Source organism: Xyrauchen texanus, chromosome 39, assembly GCF_025860055.1.
Source record: "Xyrauchen texanus isolate HMW12.3.18 chromosome 39, RBS_HiC_50CHRs, whole genome shotgun sequence".
NCBI classification, from domain to species: Eukaryota; Metazoa; Chordata; class Actinopteri; order Cypriniformes; family Catostomidae; genus Xyrauchen; species Xyrauchen texanus.
This window is the reverse complement of record NC_068314.1, coordinates 26,109,583-26,134,943: the sequence shown is the minus strand read 5'-3', so window position 1 is coordinate 26,134,943 and position 25,361 is coordinate 26,109,583. Positions and strand designations below refer to the sequence as shown.

General features: G+C 38.4%; 1 protein-coding gene across 1 annotated transcript in view; it reads left to right on the top strand.

Moving 5' to 3' along the window:
• LOC127633033 (cadherin-4-like) overlaps positions 1–25,361 on the top strand; it is a 389,224-nt gene that overhangs the window by 152,746 nt on the left and 211,117 nt on the right. The window lies entirely within an intron of this gene.

Below are 25,361 nucleotides of genomic sequence, written 5' to 3'. Positions count from 1 at the left end.
GGGAAGAAGCCCTTGACCAAAGATGGCACAAAATTGTCATCTCAGCACATTTTCTTAAATGTCTGTGCTTCTCTTAATCTTGATATTTCATCTGAATATCAACATATATGAGACTTATTCCATCCAAACAGTTTCCAGGTTAAATTGTCAAATGTGTTGGTCATTGTAAAATAGTGATCTGTGACATTCTATTATGTTGGATATTAAAAGTTTTTATGTCTATTTGTTAATGGGGGATCTGTTGACAGTAAAGTATTTTTCGATATTTGGAGAAAAAATATTGTTTTTATTTTGAAGTGGCAAGGTAAATTTAGACCCTTGTGGTAAGATGCACCTCCTCGTAACAATTGGGGATGAAGGTTGTTTCTGGTGTCATTATTATTCAGTTTAATAATTATTAACTTATAGGGTTATTGTTAAATATTTCCATTCATTAGATGTACATTTCAAACATCTTCTCTATTCCTTATAACCGTATAGGCTAATTGAGTGGAATTCAATCTATATTCATAGTACTGCTATTATGACATGACTTTTAAGTAGTGGGGTGTAAAGGGATTAAGGGAAAGGAGGAGGCTAGAACCGGCTTGACATTATAACTAATATTTTTAATAAAGAACTAAAACCAAAAGACACAAACACACACACATATGACAGTCAGCTACCCGTAAAATTTATTTTAATAAATGTTCTATTTATTTCCCTTGATAATATGTTGGATGATGCCTTATGATCCGGTACATGGTAAAAGTGTATCTGTTAGGTAGAACTTTCACGCTTTGGAAAACTGGTTTCACCTGTTAAAAAGATTGCAATTGGTAGGAAATCTAAGCTTGTAAAATGTAGTCTCTTACAGATTTGCATACATTGTTTTAAAAGACAACGGGACCGAACTTGATCTGAAATTGATACTTAGAACAGATGATTTTGACTACACAGTCTATGTATCGACTAACTCATTGAGGTGCTTTGATTGCAGAAAAATGTGGCATTTAATCCGTGCTTGCCCAGAGAATAGCGCAACCAAGTGTTTCTGTTCAAGGCAGTGTACAGGTTGAGGCTGTTAATTCTGCTGGGACTGATTTGATGACTCAGATTGAATTGGGGTCTGCTGCAAGTTTAACTGTAGACAAAACACAAAATGAACTGTCTGCAACTGTAGAGAGTGATGCAGAAGTTGATCAATAATTGTCAGTCTATTAGAATTCAGTCTAATTTGAGTGAGGTCAATGATGGTGAGAATGTTGAGAATTTTGAGAATTCACAGACAAATTCAATAAGTCAAGTGTCTAATGTTGAATCCCTTTCTGAAAGCATAAACAATGGCGATAGCACAGTGAAGGAAGTTGAATATTTTCAAACCACCTCTAAAAAGGAAAAAGATTGAGAAAGGTACTGTAACTAAAGAAGAAAGAAAAACAGGTAAACAACAAAATGAAAATGATCAAGGTTTTGATAGCGAGAGTAATTTTTCTGATTCAAGTGTTTCTTCTTGCTCTCAGAGTGGTTGTTCATGTGTTAGTTACAGTTCTGAAGGAATAAAGAATGTCTAGATGTAACAAAACATTTTCGAGATGTACAAGATTATTTTCTGGATCTTAAGAAATTTGTGGAAGTCACAATGATTGAAGGACGTTTCACAGACAAAGAGGTGTATCGTCTGAAGAAGATTGTCACCAAGGTACAAAACCAATTGAGTAACAATGATAGTGAAGCAGCTTAGTTTCTTGGCCTATGTCTCCGTTTTTGTGTTTTATAGTTAATTTTGTTTGCAAAATTTTTTATTCCTTGTTCAGTTAAAATGGAGGAGGTCCTAAAAGAAAAACTTCTGAAAGTTGTTGTTGAGTTTGAAAATGATCTCAAAGAATACGTTTTTTAGATAAAATTTTTTACAAATTTAGAAGGATGTAATAGTGAAGATGATGTTTTCCTGAGTGGAGATTTTAACTGTGCAGAAAGAAATATAGACATGAATCACATTGAGCCACATATGCCCTATCGCAGATGGCTCATTCAACTGATTGAAACACGCAAGTTATGTGAAGTTTTGTATAGATAAACTTTCATAAAGATTCAAAACAATGGGCATGGGTACATGTTAGTGATAATTTACTATCATTAGTAAGGTTAGACAGGTTTTACATTTTTAAACATCAACTGTATTTTTTATAATAATAAGGTATTTCTCCAGCTGAATTTTCAGATAACAGTTTAGTAATCTTGTAGGGGTATAATTACTCTTAACTCTATTAAACCAAATAGTGCTTATTGCCACTTCAATACAACTTCGATAAATGATGTGCCCTTTAAAAGACATTTTGGAATGTTTTTTGGAAAAAATTTAAAATTGTAGCGAACACAAGTTGAGACAGTCACAATGTCGGGGAAAAACTGCTTTATTAAATAAAAGCAGGCAACAGTACAAAACAAGGGGAAATCCAGTGAAGAGTAGTCAAGGGGAGCGTGAGGTCGAAGCCGGGGAATCGGAGAATATAAAAGGGGCAAATCCAAAGAGAGAGGTCGTGGAAAGCGTAGGGTCAAAGCCGGGGTAATCAGAATCAGCGAGACGGGACTAGAGGGAGCAAAAGACAGGGGAACAAGGGGAGCTGGCAAGCTAAGGGGTAAACGAGAGGAGTTTCAGAACTAGACGAGACTAGCGGGGGGCAAAGACACGGGAAACTAAATACAATAACCAACCCCCGTGAAACGGATGTGCTGTGGTATTTATAGGGGAAGGTGCAGATGTAAACAATGAAAGGTGATGAGACGAGTGCAGGTGAAACGAATAATGGGGTGATTGAGACGAGTGCAGGTGGTCATAATGTTTTGGCCATAGGAGCGTGCATGTGAGCCCGAGGAGAGAGACCTGCTAACGAGCAGGAGATCTCGAGGGAGGCGGAACGAGCGTGCGAGCTCGAGGGGGCGGAACGAGCGTGTGAGCTTGAGGAGTGAGTGTGTGTGCGACGAAGCGGGGATGGGGCAGAGGAGCGGGGTTTGTGACAAAAATGGAGAACAATACATTTCTTTCATTATAAAAGTGGTGGGACTTTGGTAAAACACAAATAAACAGTTGTGTCAAAAGTACACTCATAATGTGACCAAAGAATTGGCAAGATCTACTCTATTTTTAGAGGCTGAAATTACGAGACTCTAGGATTTAGCATAGTCCAGTGGAAATAAAGAGCATATTGATAATTTTATGTCCAAAAAAATCAGTTTTATCTGACCTGCTTGTGTTGAAGGCTTAAGGGAGCACTGATAATATTACACATTCAAACGTTTTATCAAATGGATGCTCCATCCATGTTTTTCTTTGGGTTAGAAAATAGAAATGGTCAACAGCACTTAATTAATATTTTAAAATCTGAAACTGGGATTTTACTTTCAGACCTGAATGAAATATGCAAGAGAACAGCAATTTGTTATGAAAAATTAAATAAGTCAAAAGAAGATAATTGTGTTGAATAATCCTTTTTTTAGAGAATTATCATATATCATATAAGCCTATAGTCCTGGGAGAGTTACATAAAGCTCTTTAAAACATGGAGTGTGGAAAAATTCCTGGAATTAATAGACTTCCAGTTGAGTTCTTATTGGTCCATCATAGGAGAGGATCTGATGGCAGTCCTTAATAGTAGTTTACTTTAACGGGTGTTTACCATTGAGTTGTCAAAGAGCAGTACTCACTCTTTTGCCAAAAAAGGGTGACTCAACTGACATAAAAAGTTGGCATCCCATGTCTTTGCTTTGCTGTGATTATAAATGACTCTCAAAAGTGCATGCCACAAGACTAGGAAGGGTTGTCATTCATCCTGATCAGTCCTGTTGTATGCCTGGCAGGTCAATATTTTATCACATTTTATTAATTAGAGATTTGTTTGAAATATCCAAAATGTATGGTCTGAATAGTGGCTTGATTTCCATAGATCAAGAGAAAGCTTTATTAATACAATTAAATATCTATATTGTGACATTGAGAGTGTGTTGAAGATTAATGATGGCTAATGTACTCCTTTTAAAGAGTGCCGTGGAATTAGACATGGATGCTCTTTGTCAGGAATGCTTTATGCATTAGCAATAGAACCCTTTCTGCACAAGTTGAGAACAGAATTACAAGGATTAACAATACCAACCTGTGAAAATGCATTTAAATTATGTAGTTGTAATTATTAAGGGGCAGAAAGATGTGCAGACATTAATAAATGTATCAAAATAATTTGAATATATCTCTTCTGCAAAAATGTATTGGAGAAATGTGAAGCAGTGTTGGTTGGAAAGTGGAAGAACAAAGCACCAAATCTCCCAGGTGGCTTAATCTGAAATAGAGAAGGGCTAAGGTATTTGGGAGTGTATTTGGGTGATAAAGCCACTGTTCAGATAAATTAGGAAGGAATACTTGAGAAAATAAAAGAGCACTTTGACAGATGGAAGTGGCTTGTACCAACAATGTCATACAGAGTTCTTACAATAATCATAAATTACTTGATGGAATCTTCCTTTGGCATCAGTTAACTTGTGTTGACCCACCATCCTATTTAATGGCAAATTTTAGTTTTTCTGGGGTAAATTGCATTGGTTGATACATAATATTTTGTACTTACTAAATGAAGAAGTTTGGCAGGGCCTTGTGCACTTGAAAAGCAGAACTGCTGCCTTTTGTTTGCAATTTCTGCAAAGATTTCTCATGGGTCCAGAGGATTTGAGCTGGAGACCTGTGACAAGTGTTTTATTGAAGTCCTTTGAAGGGATGGATTTGGACAAAGCCTTGTTTTTGATGGACCCCAATAAGATTGACACTTCTTGCTTACCTGTTTTTTACCCCAACCTTTTTAAAGTCTGGAGTTGTTTTAATGTAAAAAGGGCTGAGATCAAAGACTTTGTATTTTGTTTGTTATAAGAACCACTGATAAATGGTGCATGTCTAGATACAGCGAGTGTGAGTAAATACTTCTTAAAATTTGGAATTACAACTTTACAAAGACTGATTAATTTATCAGGGTCTGGATTCAGAAATGTTGAATAAGTGGCTACACATTTAAGGTTTAAATCTGTATGAATTTCCCAATGTTAAGGACCCTATTCCTATGCTGTTTCTATCTCCAAATCTATATGATCATTGAGTCATTTTTTTGGGAATCTAAAAACATATGTTTAGATTTGAATGATGTTAATGGTAAACAGTTGTACATGGCTTGATGAAAATCTTTATCAAAAAAAGGGTTACACAATATAATTGATACACCATGGCACGCTGTATTGGGACTAAGTGAGGATGTCAGACCAGAGTGGAGAGCACTATAAGCCAGTGTTTCCCAACCAATGTGCAGTGGCACACTAGTGTGCCATGAAAGGCTGTCAGGTGTGCCATGGAAAAATAGAAAATTCCACAAAATAAATAAATGCATGGAAAAATAATAATAATAATAATTTCAGGTATCCAAACTCCTCACCATTTGGAGAAATTTGCCATTATGAAACCATAATCGGTCACTTGTGTGATTGTGAAGAGCAATGATTAATGTGCAAAAGTGAGTGATATTTATACGAGTTAATGGCTTTTTCTCGTGACTCTCGTCAGCACTGCAGAATACATTGAAGTCTATGAAGTGACTTTACACCAAAGTGTTTTTCACACGTTTTTGCTTCACCCAGTAATGTATTTGAGAGCACGAAGCAACAAGAAATATTTAAAGAGACATCGAATGTCTCATAATTCTTTTAATTAATTAATTATCATTTACAAATATCAGAAACCCCAGTTATTGAAAACGCTTAGACCTAAACATAAACGAGTCATTTTATTACTTTCTGCCATCAAGCAATGTTTATTGTGAACACCTCCTGCTTTTTACGTGACAAACTCGTAAAATCACCCCTCTGTGATGCTTTCTGCAACTCTTGTCGTGTGGAGGGCAATACGGTGCTTGACGCTGGGTTCAGTCTCCAGAACCAAATTAAAACTCCCACGAGAAGTTGTCTGTCCGAGGCAAAGATGCTAAATCTAATGGCAATTGCCTCAGCATCTCCCTTGATGCATTTGATTACGCATAGGTGAGCACCCGTCGATGCGGACCAGGAAGAAGTTTGTTGTGTTTTGTTCATATTTTAATCGTATATGTTTTTTGTAATATTGCGTTGTTCATATGTCATGTTTTAGTTCCCTCCGCTGTCACTGCGGGGGAAAAAACATTAATCTGCTTCCTGTGGTGTCTCTGTTGTTCATAATAAAATAAAAGCTATTAAATGTCTTATTATCATTAAAATATGAAAATTTAAATGATGGGTAATAATAGATTATGACAGAATTTTTAAGACCCTGTCCATCAATATGACGGACGATGAGAAATTTTTGCATAGCTTAATTTTAAACATTACAAGTAAACACGCTACTAAGATGGGCAGAAATCATGGACAAGTTCTTGAAAAGGACAAATATTGACGATGGATTGCCTATGTGGGATAGTGGTGTGCCGTATAATGTTTTAGTCGTAGAAAGTGTGCTGTGGCAAAAAAAAGGTTGTGAAACACTGTTATAAGCCACTATTAACAAAAAGATTGGCTTATATTCAGTGGAAGATTTTACATGGGATAATTGCTTGTATTTCTGTATTAAATCATGGTATAAGCCAAGAATGTACTTTTTGTTTTGAAAGAGACTGTTTTCCATTGTTGTATGCACTGTTTTAGGTTAATGCCTTTGTTTGACATTTTTAAGAGTCTTTTTTATTGTTTTAATGAAGATTATTCAGAATAGATTTTTATTTGGGGTTTTTAATAGGTTCAAAGAAGACGTTGTGAATGTCAGTTGTTGAACTTCCTTTTGGGTAAATCAAAAATGTACATCAGTAAAAGGAACCAGATTGAACAGAGAGGTGATCATGAGGTTGTAAGAGTATTTATGAAAAAAAAATCATTTTTATAAAACAATGAACAATCTTATAATCTTTGAGAGTATATGGTGTCACAGAGTTTTGTGCTCTGTTGTGAATGATGAACTTATTTTTGCACATTGTTTGTAATATTTTTACTATTTTGAATTTATCACCTTATTTATTGTGAGCCATTGTTTATAGAATTATTGTGTTTAAATCTATCATTATAAAGGTTTTTGAAAACTCAAAAGAATTTCTCTCTCTCTCTCTCTCCGAATCCCCTCACCCTGCCATTATTCTCCATGAATACTGGTTGGTGGCTTAAACTAAAGGAATGATAGGAGAAAAGTAGGAAAGTGAAAGAGAGACTGATAAATGAAGATGAAAGAACAAATGATGGAGAATTGTGTGGGTCTGTTTGGCCTTTGTGTGGGTCTTACTGTACTGGGAGGTTTTGATGACAGAACGCTTTACAGTTGTCAGCTTATGCTGCATAGAATACCACACACATTTCCTATATCATATCTCTTCAGTCTTTATTTATTTTTTATTTTTTTGGTCTCCGTCCTCTCATTATCATTTCCTTTCTCAATGGGGGCTTTATCTTTTGTGGTTTGTTTGTTCTGGTGTCAGTTTTAATCCTATTGACTATGTTGCTAAATGGAGAAACGTTTTTATTTTTATTTTTCACATTTGAGCTCCCTCCCATCAGGCCAGAATTTCTTCAGAATCCCTAAACGTTGCAAATGAATGGGCAACTAAAGTCAGATTGTCAGATTAATCAGCCAATCAGATTGATTTATTTGTTCTTGGTCGGTGTGATCTTTTAGGGTATGTCCTGGTCGAGGCCTTCTAGCTGGACTTGAGTGATGCATTCACGCTTTAAGTGATGTACATAATTCAAGATCAATCTGTCTGATGAGTCGGCTGTCATTGCTGGTATTGCCGTTGAGAAAGAGATCCTTATGGATTTAAAAACACAAGATTTTCTTCATTGCTTATGATTGCTTAATTTATTAAACAGGAAATGAGGACCAATTTTCACTTCAAGTAAATTGATAAGTGCTTTTTGCATTGTTATAGCAACATGAGGAGTTTTCTAAGTGTAAATTAGGCTGCTTAAGCATTCAGTGTCTGATCAAGTTTTGATGCAGGGGCATGATGTCACACAAATATGTCGCCACTCAGGGAGATATACAAAGTAAGTGATAAATATTCACATTATTAAGTAATATCGATAAATTAGTTAGTTTCCACAATACATGATTGTAACATGTTCAAGCTCGGAGATGGAAGGGAGGAGATGGAGAGCAGTGATGCAGGCAAGTAAGGCTCTTTATTTCTCTGCCTTCAACACTCTCGGTGCTCTCTTCTCTGTGCTTTTCTCAGTTTAATCAGATCAGTGATTCAAACTTCTCTGAGTCTTCAGCTTAACAATAAAACACTCAATAAGACACGGCAGTCACTGATCACTTGTGTCGTTCTCTCTCTCTCGTCTGGCGGTGACGTGGCCGTTTATATGCCGCTCTCCCCATGCTCACTGGAATTAGAGACAGGTGTTAGACATAATTTAGCTCAGGGGCAAGCGCCCTTACCGCTTTCTCTCTCTCTCTGGATGGTCGCTCGACCATGCCCCCGCTGCCACAATGATATTAAATGTTGTTTAACATATGCTTGCAGAAGCAGGTGTATAAAACATTATAATCTCTTTTGATAATCGTACACCTGAAGCACAAATGCTAGTGCTGCAGCATTGTTTATCAGTTGGGTTGCTAGGAGACATCTCTAATGAGAGTCAAACCCCTGCTAAGCTAACGGGAGCGTTGCAGTTCCGAATATCGGGGAATGGAGTGCATTAATGTTTGGAGATATCAAGTAGGAATATCCACATCCAACTTGAATGGAACGCAGCATAACCGTGTACCCTGACAAAATTAAATTTATTGCAAGCAACATTTAAATCACAAATATTATTAGATAGATTTTTACAGGTATTATAGACCTCCTTTTTAGATTCATATGAAAAATTGTGATTTCTGAATGTCTGTTCGGGAGATGTTCATTTCACAAAAGAGTCATGCTGCAGTTAAAAGTAGGCTTGCTTTAGCATTAAGTTTCGTTTCTGGCTTTCGTGCGTGGACGTGTTTTTAAAATGTCAATTGGTATTTCTAGTTAGCTGCAAAATTACGTGTGATGCCCAAAGGCATAGGGCATCCTTAGTCTCTCTCTCTCTCTCTCTTTCTCTCACTCTGCCCCTCTTACTTGCTCTCAGTTTAATTGCCGCTACCTGAGGTAGGCCTAGGTGTAATTGTTATAGAAGAAAGTGTCTTGGTCGGCTGGTTTTTAAGCCTTTTATCTGTAATCTCCGGATTGATTATGCTTTTTTCTGCCAGCCGAGCAAATTGTTCAAACCCATCATGTGCACAAATGGGGGATGGAGGGGTTCGATCCAAAGAAGTGGTTCAGCTTCATAACAGCCAAATCACAAAGCACGTCAGCAAGAACATTCCATTTAGTGACAGTCAACACAATGCATCTTTTAAGCTTACTCACACATACACAGACCATTAAACACAGATATCTTCCTTTCTCTGTGTGTGTCACATGCTAAAAAAGAAAATTGGTAATGATTAAACTTCTGGAATTAAGATAAATAAAAAATAAATATAAAATTGGGATGGGCAATACCTGGCCAATTTTCTTTTTGGTTCCATACAAAGTACTAGCAAATGTAATATTGCCAATATCGATACCTTCCAGTTTTGTGATTTCTAAGGATAACACATAACTTTTAAAACATTTGAAATCATTTTTATCAATTAAAAAGCCTATTTTCTGACACAGTTAATTTCTTACTTCAGTAGATCACTTTCTTGAGAAGCAGAAAGGCAAAAGATATTAGGTCTTGTTTTCAGAGAAATAAAAAAATGGCTTGGCACAGGGTGTGCTGAGTGACTCCAGCCAGGTCTCCTAAGCAATCAAATTGGTCCAGTTGCTAGGGAGGGTAGAGTCACATGGGGTAAACTCCTCGTGACCACGATTAGTGTTTCTAGCTCTCAAAGGGGTGCGTGGTAAGTTGTGCTTGGATCGAGGATATAGCATGATCCTCCACATGCGGAGTCTCTGTGGTGTCATGCACAACGAGTCACATGATAAGATGCATTGATTGACTGTCTATGAAGCGGAGGCAACTGAGACTTGTCCTCCACCACCCGTACTGAGTTGAGTAACCGTGCCACCACAAGGACATACATATATATATATATATATATTGCTGTGTTTCCACTTCGAAGCGAATGATACAAATTATGTGAGGATCAACCATAATACAACATCAATATTATAAATTATCACACAGTTAAAGATGGGCAAGGAGGAGGTGAGAACTGGCTTGTCAATATAAATTATCATTTAATTAAACTCAAACCAAAGGCACAAACATAAACACACATGACGGACATGCCCGTAATTCTCTCTCTCTCTCGAACCATCGTCACCGGCTGCCTTTATCCCTCGCGCGCCTCATCAGGCCGATTGGTGACCGGGCGCGCGATATTCTGTCTCGGCCCCACCTCCCTCCGCTCCACATAAATATAAAAATGTGATGATTGGTCCGCCCATCCCTCATAAAACAATCTAAGTGCAACGAAATCATACAAACATATCTTTAGCATGGTTCCGGACTCTATTTGTGTTTAACAGTTGATATGTAATTTAGCAAACCATTATTTAGGCTGCAACTGTAATAAATGATTGCTTCACCACTTTTTCTTTTCTGCAGGCGGCCACAGAGTCCACCCAGTTTGATCGATATCTTGTTCAAAGCATGTGTATTTTTAATACAATATATTAATAAATACCACCTCCCAGGGGACTTGGCGTAGCCTCTTATTCAGAATGTCTATTTTCAAATAGACCCTCCTGTTAGCCTGTCAAAAAATGCCCCGGTAAGAAATGCATTAGTCTACAGTAGTACATTTTAATGCAGTGTTAAGGAGAAAATAAGAGGAACTTAATAGCTTAGGGTAATGTGAGTTTGATCCTAAACCAGTTGAAAGATATGAAGATAGATAAGTGGAAATATACCATACATTCTAAACATGCAGGGCTAAAATTGCACACCTCTGTTCTCTTACTCTTTCTCTCTCTCGCTCTCTTTCTAGTAGAGCAATACATGCTAATAGGTCCACCACTGGAGTGGCTCTCTAGTAGTCACCCACTGAGGTGATACGTCCAATTTGGCTGCTTCTGGTGGAAGCACTGTCCATGCCATCATATTGGCATTGTGTGATAGAGATGCTGGTTGTAGATTGGCAATAATTCGACAGGCGCTGCCTCTGCAATTAGGATATATATTTTTGTGTGTGCATGTGTTTGCTGTTGTACAGTGTCCATTAACAGCATATCCTAGACACTGTGGAGGGAATTCACTAGAACAATGACACGCCTGCTGACAGCGTCATTTATTTGCACTGTGTGTCTACATTGTTTTGCCCTGCGTTGCCTCGTGAGCTTGATTTCTATTGGCTGCTCATGATACGACTTAAGTTTTGAGTCGTGATGTATAATACTTTTCCTTTAATACTAAACTTTTCCTGTGTGAATAAGTGTGGAAAATCAACGGAAATATTTGTAACCCACTGACTTAACTTTTGATAAGGTGCAGCACTATTTTAGCACATTTAGAAACACATTGATTAAACAGGATTGCATGTAGTTAGTGAATAAGATGCAGGTTGTAGTGCTACATGCGCACAGAAGTGGCGTAACTAGTCATTTTGAACCAGTCTTTATAGATTTTTGTACCACCTATAGCCTCTGGATCACAGAACTTTAGTTTCCTGTAAGTGGTGGCATGTGTGTGTACCGTGTACCCATCTGCATGTGTTTGTTTGAGTTCCAATTTAAAAAATCAGTCCTTTCGGCTCCTTAAGGACATAATCTCATATATATGAGCACAGGAGGCATGGCAGATGGTGTGATAGAGGGTTACCGCCAGTGAACTGTCACTTAGGAACACAGATTTATAGTCTGTGATTCAACACTACACTTCAGTTTAGCTTTCATGGAATTGCAAGAACATTTTACCTTCTTAGTACTGGGATAATGGTCTTGTAATGAAAACACTTAAGACAATGACACTTGTTTTTTATTATACAACACAGCGCACTGGTAAATAAAAGTCATAGAGCCACAGCTGCAGCAGAACTGCACATCTGCTCTGGTGTAAGCAAGTGCTTCACAGACAGAGTTAAAAAAACAAGGCCAAACTGCATTACGGCTATCAGTCAGTTGAGCTGGGCGCAGATTCAGGAGCTGAAATTAATTTGTGGTTGGTTGTCATTTTTAGGTCCTACAGTGTGGTGGACAGGGAAGGAAAAGATGATAAAGAGCTTTTGTTTTTGTCCTCAGAGCTAGCACCTGCTTGTGTGGTTGTCCAGGTTGACAGCTTTGGCAAGTAGGGCCTGATGGCTCTCTGCCATGCGGATTGTTATTCAAAGCAGTTAATAGGCCAAATTGATCACAACACACACATAAATACCACACATATATATAAGTATTGTCATTAGTTGGGTTTCCAAGCATGTATTTGTATGCACATTTTCAGATATTGCACACAATTGCTGGATGGAAACACTGATATGTGAATACAATCTCTAAAATGCACATAAAAAAGAAACGAATCCGCTTGCTTGAGGTGGATAATTTTTTTTTTATTCTATAAGAACACAAGTGCATAAACTATGATGAAAACACATTCACTGAATAGACTGCTATGAACTTATGTGTACCTGTATATAAAATGTGCATCAAAAAAGTAAAGTAACTAAATAACTAAATAAATTCATTGTATTTGAAACGTTGGTCTGGTCATCCTGAAATCAACATAATCACACAGGAAGTCGGCATGTTGTTTCCGAAAGTTCTGGTACCCTAGGATCGGTAACAGTATCTCAATCTCACTCAATACTCTTGAGTAACTCACTCAATCTCCCATTGGACATATTTGCAACGGCTCCAGAGCAGCTAATTTCCCTTGTAGCGGGACTGGTTGCGTGTTGTGGACGGATGAACACAGTTTGATCCCTATTCAAACTAGGAGATAATCATGATTGTATAAACAATCACGAGCATGATAATGAGGTTGAATTTTTATAATTTGAATTAGGAGCATTTTGTCTCTACTAATGGTTATGTTTAGATTTGGGATTTGGTTGGGGGTGTAGATGAAATAAAATAAACATTAATATTCACTGTTTTACACCCTGTACAGCTGAAAGCAATTCTCTTTACAACTGGCTTCTGGCAACCTCTACTTGATATAAATGGATGTAACTTTTATATTCTCTGAAACACTTACCGCTTTAGACTCTGGGGCAGTGTTTTAAAATTCGGTCAACGTGTACCGATTTTGGATAAAGAAAAATTGGCACACACTTCAAGATTTTTATGTGAAATCAGCCTACCTGAAATAATGGTGTCCAGAAAATCCAAAACCTAGAGTTTGTAGAGCAAATAAGTCAAATACAAACATTAACTATGCCGAAGAGCTGGCTAATTGACTCTTTTGAAAAATATCTCATAGATCCACACGATAATAATGGAGGAATGCTCCCACAGAGCACTCCCAGAACTGTGTGACACGCTGTCGCTCCCAGATATGAGTCAAAGTTCTTTAGAGAGCTTTGTCTCCATGTTCTAAAACGCAAGGATTTTATTAATAGAAAAGTCCCATCAGCTGGATTTTCTCCGGAAGTGACGAATTTGTTCTTTTGACCACATGGGATGGAAAGGCAGCTTTATTTGCTCATTGTTTGTGCAATATTATTATAAAAAATTTTTTTGCATAGATTCAATTTACAACTTGGAAGGAAACAGTCTCTGGAGTGGAAAGTTATTTTCTTTATCACGCCATCCTTTCAATTTTAACGTTTCTGTTGTTTGAGTCACAGTTAGATATATTCAAGCATTCAATTAATTAATAAAGAAAATCCTCATGAGGCTGTGAGTTACAGTCATTGTATGATGATTAAGGGTTGTGCATGACAGGCCACATGAAACTGCAATAAAATGAAAGACAGCAATGTTCACTAAATAGTTATTTTTAATACATTTAATTATTACAATAAACAATTCTTCCATCATATAATAAAATTAATTAACCTAACTGTAGGCAGTTTATGGTTACCAAGCAATGTTGCAACTTGGTGAATTAATATAGAATTCATATGATGTGTAGTTGCATGCATCAGCTATTTTACATAGTACACAGCTCATCCAATCAGAAGTTAGAGTGGGAACTAGGTATTGGTCTCTGGTTTAACTGTTAACTTTGCATATATCTTACAGTATTCTGAAAGGAAAAGTGTTAAAGAAAAGTTTAGACTCAACAGTAAGTACTTTCTCTCCATCTCCTGTTTTAATATAAGCTCATACATTTCAGTCTCTCTCTCTCTCTCTCCTACTCTCTCTCACTCACTCACTCTCTCTCTCTATCTCAGTTTTTTCAGTTTCAGTTTTAAGGTGCTTTATTGGCATGACAAATATTTGTACTGTACATTCGTATTGCCAAAGCATTTACAGCTGAGCTACATACAAATAAAACAATTCAAACCAAAGACAGTGTAAAACAATGTACACATTATAATTAAAAAAGGACTAAATATGCAATGTATACTTGGTACAAAATATGGTACAAAAGGATAATGTTATATAATGAAAAGGTACACACAGAGGAAAATTGTAATATTACTAGATAACTATAAAGAAGAGCCATAGTAAAATATGATGGAGACACAGACTCAGGTCAGTTCACTCATTGTCTCATTCTGTGGCAGACAGACACATATTGTGTTGCTATCACACAGCACTCCTTGTGTTCTCCTAATAAGCTAGGCAGTTTTTCATTGTTTGTTAAACCGTGCTGTGAATATTTTTTATTTTATGGGATTTTTTTTTTCCCTGGATGTCTGTGTATTTTGTGCATTCTGTTAGAAAATGCAGCTCTTTCTCAATTCTGTTTTGATTTTGTGAGGACACAACCTTTTTCGCTGTGGCAGCCATGTTCCCCGTCTGTCACTCACTCGACGTTGTGTCGATGAGTTGACACTAGGGGTCGCTCCTGCGGAGCCCCGACATCTCTGATTTTGAGAAAAGGCCAATGAGAATTGGCGTGTGGAATTTGCATGCCACTCCCCCGGACATACGGGTATAAAAAGAGTGACGCTGCAAATACACATCAGATATCTTCTTCGGAGCCGAGAGAGCAGTCACAGATCTGAATTCCTCTGCTGTTTCATTCATCTCTACAAGCTGTTGGTTTTACGGCACTTTCCAGCGGTCCTCCCCCTCGCATACTACGTTGGGCTGAGCACACACCCCTGGGCGCTTCAGCAGCTGAAAAAGAGCTCACAGAGTGAATTACTTCGTTTATATATATATATATATATATATATATATATATATATATATATATAAAAACACCAATAAAAGAGTATATTTCTCTAAAAGAGTGGCGCAAACGGTCTTTTTCAAGATGTCTTTCCGTTTGTGTGTGTTTCCTGGTTGCGGTCGTTCTCTCTCCCCGTCTGATGGCCACGATCGCTGCCTCTTGTGTCTGGGTGCTAGCCATACAGAGTCAGCATTTGTGGATGGTTCATGCCCTCACTGCGAGAGCATGGCCATGGCTACTTTGCGGTCGCGGCTCACACTCGTAAGAGCGCGAGCCACCCCAGCTGCTCCCCGTCTCAGTCCTTCTACCTAGGGGTATGAGGCAGTGTCGGCTAGTGCTGGGGGTGATATGGGGACCTCAGTGGGAGCCTCTCCGCCGGGTACAACCCCACAGACCTCCCACTCCCCGCCACGCTCGTATGCTCCAACCGAGTGCTGGGGCGCGGTTGCCGGTTTGCTTCACAGCGGACATGCGATCTCGTTCGAAGCACCTGATGACGATGAGATCTCGATACGCCGCCTCCGCCTTGCATGCCATGGCACTCCTGCAGGTGCACCAAGCCAAGGCACTTAGAGAACTACACAAGGGTAGTCCTGACCCAGGTCTAATGCAGGAGCTGCGCTCGGCGACCGACTTCACCCTCCGGGCAACAAAGTGCGGAGACAAGGTACGTTTCCTTGACGCCCCCATCTCACAGGTTGGGCTGTTTGGCGACACTGTTGGAGACTTTGCCCGGCAGTTCTCAACGGTGAGGAGGCAGACGGAGGCTATACAGCACATCCTGCCCAGGCGGAGCTACCCCGCACCCCGTCTGCTCGTCACCTGGCACGTCCCCCTGCGGTACCACCTTTGGGTAGGGTCTCCACACAATGTGCTTCCGCTGCTAAACGGTAAGACCGTGTGTGTATTCCACCTAACCCCCGCCCCACCTCCCTTCTCGGGGCCGGGTGTGGTCTTGGACCATATAGTTGGCCCCCAGCCAAACGATTTCATTCCTTTTACAGGGGAGAATAATAGAGAGAAGGCCCCGGCTGGGCCAGCCAGTCCTTCATAACTCGGTTCAGCTCTGTGACGTTTTCCATGGGGACCCCTACTGTCAACTCATCGACAAAACGTTGAGTGAGTGACAGACGGGGAACATCTCGGTTACTGATGTAACCTCCATTCCCTGATGGAGGGAACGAGACGTTGTGTCCCGCCAGCCACAGTACTGAACCGGCTCCTCAGTGCGATACCTGATATTTGCAGCGTCACTCCTTTTACACCCGTATGTCCGGGGGAGTGGCATGCCTCTGTTCCCTCCATCATGGAACGGACTTTACGTCAGTAACCAAGACGTTTTCCTGTGTCTGCCCGTTTCTATCATGAGGTTGTGTCCACTGAGTCTGTATTTTGTCAAGGTGGCTCTCTGTTTTCTCTTAGGCGCAATATAGGCCAATTAAAAAGCCCGGATGAGTACTAATTTGTTGGGCTAGTAAAATAACGGAATTATAGTTTATCAGTAGAAAAAAAATATCTATGTAAAGAGATATATTAAAATAAAAAGTGCTTAAAAGTGCACAACTCTTCTTAAGTGGAAGAAATATTTTTCCCCCTTACGTGCAACGTATTGGAAAGCGCGGATGAGTCAGTTGGGATAGTAAAATAACGAAATTATAGTTTTTAAGTGGAAAATAGTATTTATGTAAAGAGATATATTAAAATAAAAAGTGCACAACTCTTCTTAAGTGAAAGCTAAAAAAAATGCTTCACGTGTCGTGCAACCTACTGATAAAGCGCCGACGAGTCATTAGTTGGGTTAGTAAAATAACGAAATTATAATTTTTCATATCATTTTTGAAAATTATATGAAATTATATAACCCCCGCCCCACCCCACCCCACCCCACCCCACCGACGATATCATCGTCCATCGCGATGTTTTACTGTCAACATCGTCAACTGCCAATTTAGGGGACATCGCCCAACCCTAGTGCCAGCATACTTGTAGCAGAGGTGGGAGAGTCGATTTACATGACTTGATTTGTGTCTGAATCGAGTTACAAATTTAAGGACTTTTGAATTGCTTGACTAAATGAAGAAAATAACTTCACTCTGACTTGCGAACCAGCCACTCGAGACTTGACTTGAACTAAACGACTCGACGATGACTTGAATGTTTTTTATTTGTATTATTTTCAATAACTTATTATTTTGTTTAAAAAATATTGTGACATCAATTAATTAATATGCAAAAATGTAAGCCTGCCAGCACCACTGATCTGCATCTGCGCAGTTAACGCTTACTATGCACCAAAATGATAGATGATTGTCGAGTTCCCAAAATAATCTCCTTTGGAAATAAAGATTTCATCAGACATTTGAAAAACCACAAGGTAAGGTAAGTAAATCATTTCATTATCATTTCATTATCCAGAAAGATTAAAATGTAAAATTACTGTTCAAATGTTTGAGGATTGCCAGTAAATTAAAATGATTCACGATTAATTTCATGTTTTGTAGCGCGATAAGTTTGAAATGACCCAACATTTTTATTACTGCCTCTAAATGTGTGTGTGCCTTTTCTAAACCTTCTCAACAGTCAACAATATACCACAACCATTTCTTGGCAATATAAAAACATAACAGGAAGATTTGCAGTAACAACACTTTATTTAAAATGTGACAAGTAGTATAAAATATACAGAATGACTCCTGACGAAATCTTCAGAACTGTTTCGATGGCATTTTCTTTGCATCTTACCTCCATACAATGCCTAATAAAGTGTTATTATACTTGATTTGGATTTGTCAGCAGACCCTATACTGCCATATAGGGCAATTGGCTCAATCACTGATTCTAAAAAGTTTAACCTCTCTCTCTCTCTCTCTCTCTCTCTCAAATGAGTGACGGCGTTTTGAGTGAGTTCTTTAAACTTTCCTTCTAACTTTTCTTTCCTTTGTATATTTTTGTTAGTTTGTAGTAGGTTTATTTACTGTCCAGTCGTGTGGTGATTATGGGTTCAAACTCAGATGGGTTTTCAATCTTGACTGTTCGACATGGTTGTAAATGCATACCAGATGATTCAGTGTCGGTGGAAGATTGCTTGACAGCAATCGGAAATTAAATTGGTGGACAACACATTTTGTTGGCATCAAGGATGAATAAGGCAATTGTTATCTTTCTGAAAGAGCTAACTATGGTGGATCATTTAGTTGAGTGTGGTGTATCAGTGAGAGATCATTTTATTCCGGTACTGCCGCTGTCTAACCAATCAAAAAAGGTTATTCTTTCAAATATCCCGCCGTTTATTCCTAATGATATGCTTGAGCGTATTCTTGTGCATTACGGCAAAATCGTTGGTTCAATGAAGATGATTCCTCTGGGTTTAAAAAAATCCAGACTTGAAACACATCATGTCTTTCAGAAGACACATTTTCATGATTTTGAGTGCTCAGTGAAACTGTCAGTGTTGGGTAAGGATTATACTATCTTTATTACTTCCGATACAATGAGATGTTTTGTCTGTGGAAAGCATGGTCATACTAGACAAACGTGTCCCACAAAGAAGGACGCTGAACAAGTTAACCATGAGAACGAGTCAGTTACTGTTAATGAGCAGGTAAATCACACTCCTGATGAAAATAATGAAACTAAAATTGATCAGCACTCTGAAAAAGTTAGTGACTGCTTTAGTGAACCTAGGTCGTCTGGCTGTGTTGATGCAGGATGATGCAGAACCTGCTGTTGCTGACAGTGCTAGGGATTCCGTGTACTTTGGAGAACAAGTGGAAATTAAGGAAGCGATGAATTTGATGGATTCACAAGATTTTTTGGAAAACAATAGACAGAGTACACATATTATCAGCAAACGAAAATTTTTATTTTATTTGAAAAGATATGGGGGGTTAAAAAAGCTGTTGTTACATTTCATGAATCTGGTAGTCTGGTTTTTCACTGGTAATTATTGCTATGATTTGTTTGCTTATTTGTTTTTTTTTGTTGTTTTTTGAATATATTGCATTTTTGAAATTGAAAGAAAGTGATGATTTAAAATAAAAGGTTTTTGAAAGTCTCTCCAACCACCCCCCTCCCTCCCTCTCCTTAAGAGGCAGTGTAGCATTAAGGCCTATGGAGATCAACTGTGTCCTGGCAAATCCCTTCACAAATTACATAGCAAAAGCCATTATTACATCCAATGTCTTCATGGCACTCCCAGGAGTTAAATTACAACCTTTCTGATCCTGTTCACAGCCAAAGAACAAAAGGAAACCATTTTCATTACCACCATTCTATCACTTTTGCCAGACTTGCTCTTTTTATCTTTCTCTTTTCTTTATAGATTGCTGGAATAGGAAATAGCCCCATTTATTAGATGCTTAGGAGGGATCACCCATGCCTGTTAGACATTAAAAAAGAGGAGGGATGAGGTAAGAAAGATAGAGAGAGCTTTACATAAGCTGAAATAAATTCCAATAACACAGAGGGTACTTTTCTTACACCTCAAAAAACATTTCTGAGGTTAATTTATACATTAGGTTCAGATTTCTCCTTTTTCTTATTTTTACTCTGCTTACTCCCAAATAGAACTATAAACAAACCAATGAACAATGTCAAAATTATTTTCCTAAATTTAACCCCCACAAAGGGCTTTGGGCAGATTGATCTCACATTGAAATCGAAAATAGTAGGTTGACTTTTACTTTAGATAAAATCATTCGGTGCTTACCAAAATGTGAAACACTGCCCCAATTGGCCAAAGTGGTAAGTGTTTTGGGTGAATGGGCTTGCTTATTAAGCTCCAATACAGTGCAGAGGAATGTACATTTTATTAACTTTACACTCATACAACTGTACAACCAAAATCTAAACCCATACCTAAACCTAACCATCAGAGGAATAATAACTGTAATGTTAAAGGGAAAAATGTAACCTCTGAATCATGCTTGTCTCTAATTATGCAAACGTGAGATCTGAACCTGGGTCTCCCACACAGTTGATACAAAGCACTTCCGTTTGTACCACAGAGGAAAGTAAACACAATGGAGCTGATGCAAAAATGTCGATAGGAGATGACTTAAAAGTCAGTCAGTAGAAAGTGACCGATCCAATGCTATCGGAACTCTCAGAAACAACATACCCATGTTCCCATGTGATCATACAGGTTTGGGAATCATTTTAAAGGTAATTGACAATACATCAGGCATTTGTATTGCATAGCCTTAATAAGTATGCAATAGGGGTTGAACGGCCTTAGATTTTTTGAAGTCGATAGTTATGTGATTAAAGTCGAGTCGAAGTTGACTAATCGCTGCTGAAATCATTAATAAAAACTCAAGAGATGGGAACGCTTGCAACATGCCACAATTTGCCTATTTATTTTCAAAGAATTATACAGATGCTGACAGGCAGCTCATAACATGCTGCAACTTAACGATAACAATGCAGAAATAATGCTAACTCCCATTTTAGTGCAAAAGAAAAATTAATGCATGTCGGCATAACATATTAATGACACTCACGAAAGATCTAGGCTGTAAGCCTACTCACTGTCACAGTCCTGCTCAGTCACAGTTTTTGCTTTTCGATCCTGGTTTGCGTGTAAGAAGATGTGGGCATCAACATGGGCTGGATTGAAGCTCTCCCGCTGTCGGGTGATGGTATTTCCAGCCAGTGAAAATATTATCTCGCTTGGGGTGCTGGTAGCTGGGACAGCCATGTAGCTTTTGCAAAGCTTGGCCAAACGGGGAAATTTGTCCTGGTTGCGGGCCCACCACTGCAGGGGATTTTCCATGGTGGGAATATGTGGTGTTGTTAATAAATATTCATGGACTTCTTAGGCTGCTGTGGAGTGGTGTACCAGTTTCCTCCCACTGTGATAGTGTGGCCCAAAAAGCTGCTCAAAATCAAGCTCAAGTTGGGCCTTTTTCCCAGTTACTGGCTCACCTTCGTTATCAACTGTGTCCTCACTGTGTACATCCTCACCTAGGATGAAAATTATTTAGGCTATAAGTTCACCACATCTGCGCGTATTAACAACAACAACAACAGATCAGCATTTTAAGTCAATAATGCTAGTGCAGATTAATTCAGCGGACCCACCTTTTGCTGCAAGCGGCTCTCCCTCATCCTGGAGCAGGCTGTTCAGATGGTTGTGGGCGGAGTCTATTTTACTCTCTGGGATGAAATTAAGATGTTTAAACTAGGTATCGAGCATACAGGCCACTGTGGAGATGGATTCTGTCAGATCGTCGGACTCCAGTTTGAACCGTGTTTCCAACTGCCGTCGAACCGTGTTCTTAAAGGCACGTACAGCTGTCATGTCAGATGCTTCAACATGCAGAGTGGTGCTAATCATGTTGAAAATAACTGGAAAGATGAAAGACAGCCCCACATGCAACTCACCGCACATTATTTCGGTGGCCTTGCCCAAAGGTTGCAGCACTGGAATCAGCTGTCCCAGCAGCTCCCACTGTGATGCTCTCATGGCAAGTGACTTTTGGACGTCTGGTTTGGTGACTGTTTCATCTGCGAGCACAGATTGCCCCGCAATCCTTTGCTCGAACAGCCGCCGGAGCATTACGAATGTGGAATTCCATCAGACCGTACAGTCAGTCTGAATTTTGTTGGCTCTTATGCCAAGTTGTCCCTGCCGTTTCTTCAGGGCACAAGTGGCCAACGCTGAGTGGCGAAAGTGGCTGAAAAACTCTCCTTGCTGCATCAATAGCCTTCGCAACGTCAGGTAAGACTAAGCCAGTTTTTATTGCTAGTTGTAGGGTGTGCCCGGTGCAACCCAGATCTTTGGGAAACATTTCACATAGCTCCATTGCTAAGTTCATGTTACTGGCATTATTGTGGACTGTGCAAAACTCAACTATGCCCCATTCCTTGATTATTTCAGACAGACGGTCAGCAATGTTGACTGCAGTATGTCTCTCTAGCATTATAGATGTACACAGTACTCGGGCCTTCAGCTTCCATGTGTCCGTGATGTAGTGAGATGTTATCGTAATTTATGACTCCATGGTGGAGGATGTCCACAAGTCAGTTGTTAGTGACACACTCTGACCTCTCATCTCCTTCACAATATTTTCACGCAGGCTGTTGTACTGGTGTTTGATAATGTTCCAAAGTGTGTAGTAAGATGGGACATTGTAGCCAGGTTAAAAAAAAGTGCAGTATTTCTCTAAAACCTTCTCCGTGCACTGCAGCTAAAGGTTGAATGTCTTTGACAATAAAATTCACCAGCATATTGGTGATTTGCGGCCGTCTTTTCTCTGTCACAGCAGGACGTTTGGTGAAGTCGCTTATTGACTGCTGTCAAGATGATTTGCATCGTTCCTCACCTATAGTTAGCGAATGCCTTTTCAGATGAGTGTGCATTGCACTTGTACTTTTGTTGTACTTAAGGACGGACTTGCATATTTTGTATGTAACAGTTGTACAGGCTTCATCTTTAATATTTCCACACACTTGATATACCACTGCTGCTTTGCTGTAATGACCCACTGGGCTCCTCACCTGTTGTCTTCTGCATGTCTGCCATGTTGTTAGTGTCAAAAGCACATGATCAGCGTCTAGTCAACGTTAAGCTTAATGCGTCATGGCAGAGCATTAAAGTCGACTAGTCGGTGCAACCCCTAGTATGCAATGAGTAAACAAATTGAATCACTGACGTTTTCTTTCTTAAAGTGTTGGATAGGAGGCTAGCTAAAATTTGATGCTTGTAATATATCGATTTACAATTCAGTTATTTTATTGGTTGGTCTAAAAAGTAAAACATTTGCAAACAAGCCTAGTCATACGATATCAAAAGATTCCCCATTTTCACCATCATTGACAACATTTGAGGTATCAATTATTTGTCAAGAGACTTTTGTTGTTCAAAGTTGTTAGCTACTTTTATTAATAATTGTATTAATTGTGTAGATAACTACTTTATCTAAAGGGTAGCTTGACCTTAGTTTATCTTCTTTAAATGATTAGTAGCTTCTTATTTGGCAAGCTACAGATTTATAGTGGCTAATTGTGTAGAAGTGAAAATTATAAATTTACTCCTAAGTTTTTTTTTCTTTATTTGTGTATTTGTTAATTAATTTTTTTAGTATTTATTTTGTGAACATTGATATTTAAGGACTCAATGAATCAGTTTCTTTCTGCCCTTTTCTTTTGGTTCTTGGTTTGGCTTAATAGAACATACTGTAGATCCTGATGTTGCGTGCACAGAGATCGAAATCTCATGTTTCCTCCTCCCCACATTGAGAAACTCTCTGCTCCTCAGTCACGCAAGCATTCCCATCACACCATTCCATCTGCATCACTGTCACCTCTCCTTCCCTTCTTCATTTCAGTTAGCAAACACGCTCAATAGATTGCACACACACACATACAGTGAGTTATTAATATGTTGGCCAGCAAATACACTGATATTGGCCACAATATGTTTGTCATTTACTGTGGGACTTAAATTCAGAACATTTCATCTTCATTGAACTAGACAATGACACATTGTACATTCCTGGTAATACAAAAACCAGGTTTGTCATGTCGCCTTTGCTCTTATGACCAATGAATGGACATCTCATGTTTCTGTTTGCCCTGTAACTATCCTCTCAAAATGTACCTTTGGAACATCGAGGCTGTCCAACCTGTTTTAGCATATTCTGTTAGGAAGGGAGTCCAGTTGCTTGCATTCCAATTTATATTATTCAGGCAAGCATGTGCTTGTTTACGATGGATGGTATTATTACTTATGTTCCAATTCTCTCCCTTGCCTTTGCCATGGTTGCAGTGGGTATGCAAAGGTCACATAGACGCTACAAGAGAGTATGGCCTGCCAAAGGGCGGGCATGGGAAAAGGGGGCCCACAGCAGCATAGTGTTCTACTATGGATCTCTCCATAAATGAGTCATGTTACGGCTGTTCAACATAATTTATGTAACATTTAATCTGTTACTCTATTAATTCTATTTGCCTGACCATATGGTAATGATTTTTTGATGTTGCGAGGATTGGATGAATTGCCAATGGCAAGCCTCATTAATTTACAATAATTAACAGGCTTTAAATGAAATATTAACAGATAGTGTAAACCAAACTCACAATATATGTAGATAGAGCGTATATCCTATTCATTATTATTGTTAACAAAAAATATATATATTTTTTTTATTTTAGAAAAGAATACACTGAAACTGAAATGTTCATGACCCCAAAACTAACTGAAATAATAACAATAAAAATATCATCAAGTAATTTAAGTTTTTGTAGACTGTATATTATACAATTTTAAACCTTTGCTGTATTTCTCAGAATATATGCAGAATTGGGTTGCTGGAATTTTGAGTGTCATCATTACCACCACAACCCGTAATCACTAGCTGTGGCATGCTTGTGAGGACTGTCCTTGTGATGACATCTTTGCCTTTTTGGCAAAAAAATAAATAAATGAATAAAAAAAAATAAAAAAACTGGCCTCATGTATGACTAGCAATTCTATCTGGATAGCTACATGTAAAGTACAGTAAATTAAATAGAAAAGAAGTAAAAAGTCATCAATATAATTTTACAAACATTTTACTTGTTTGGTGTTGACACATAATACATTTACATACCCATCACTTCTTACCTTTCTGGACATCAAAACACCAGTCTTCTTTCTTGACCGACATGTGCTGCGCTAGGATCTCAAGTTACCATGGCTACCAAGTAAACTTCAGTGCATTATGTAGTGTGCGTTGGTAATGACGGATACATTATGGTACAGGTATAAATTTAAGGAAATAAAGAACAAAATCCAGATGTATACTTCAAATTTGCTAATAATATACTAGTTTAAATGTTTAATTAAAATACACAAACAATTTAGTGGGAAATCTTTCTTTATTATATTTGAGATTCAGGGCTGGAGACAACACCAAAACAAGCATTTTCTGCCATAAAATACAAATAAAATGTACTAAAATAATTATCTTGAGACACAATAAAAAAAGTCTAGATCTGTCTTTGTCTAAAAATACTATGGATGTTTAAAATAGCTGTGTGAAATGTGTTTCTCC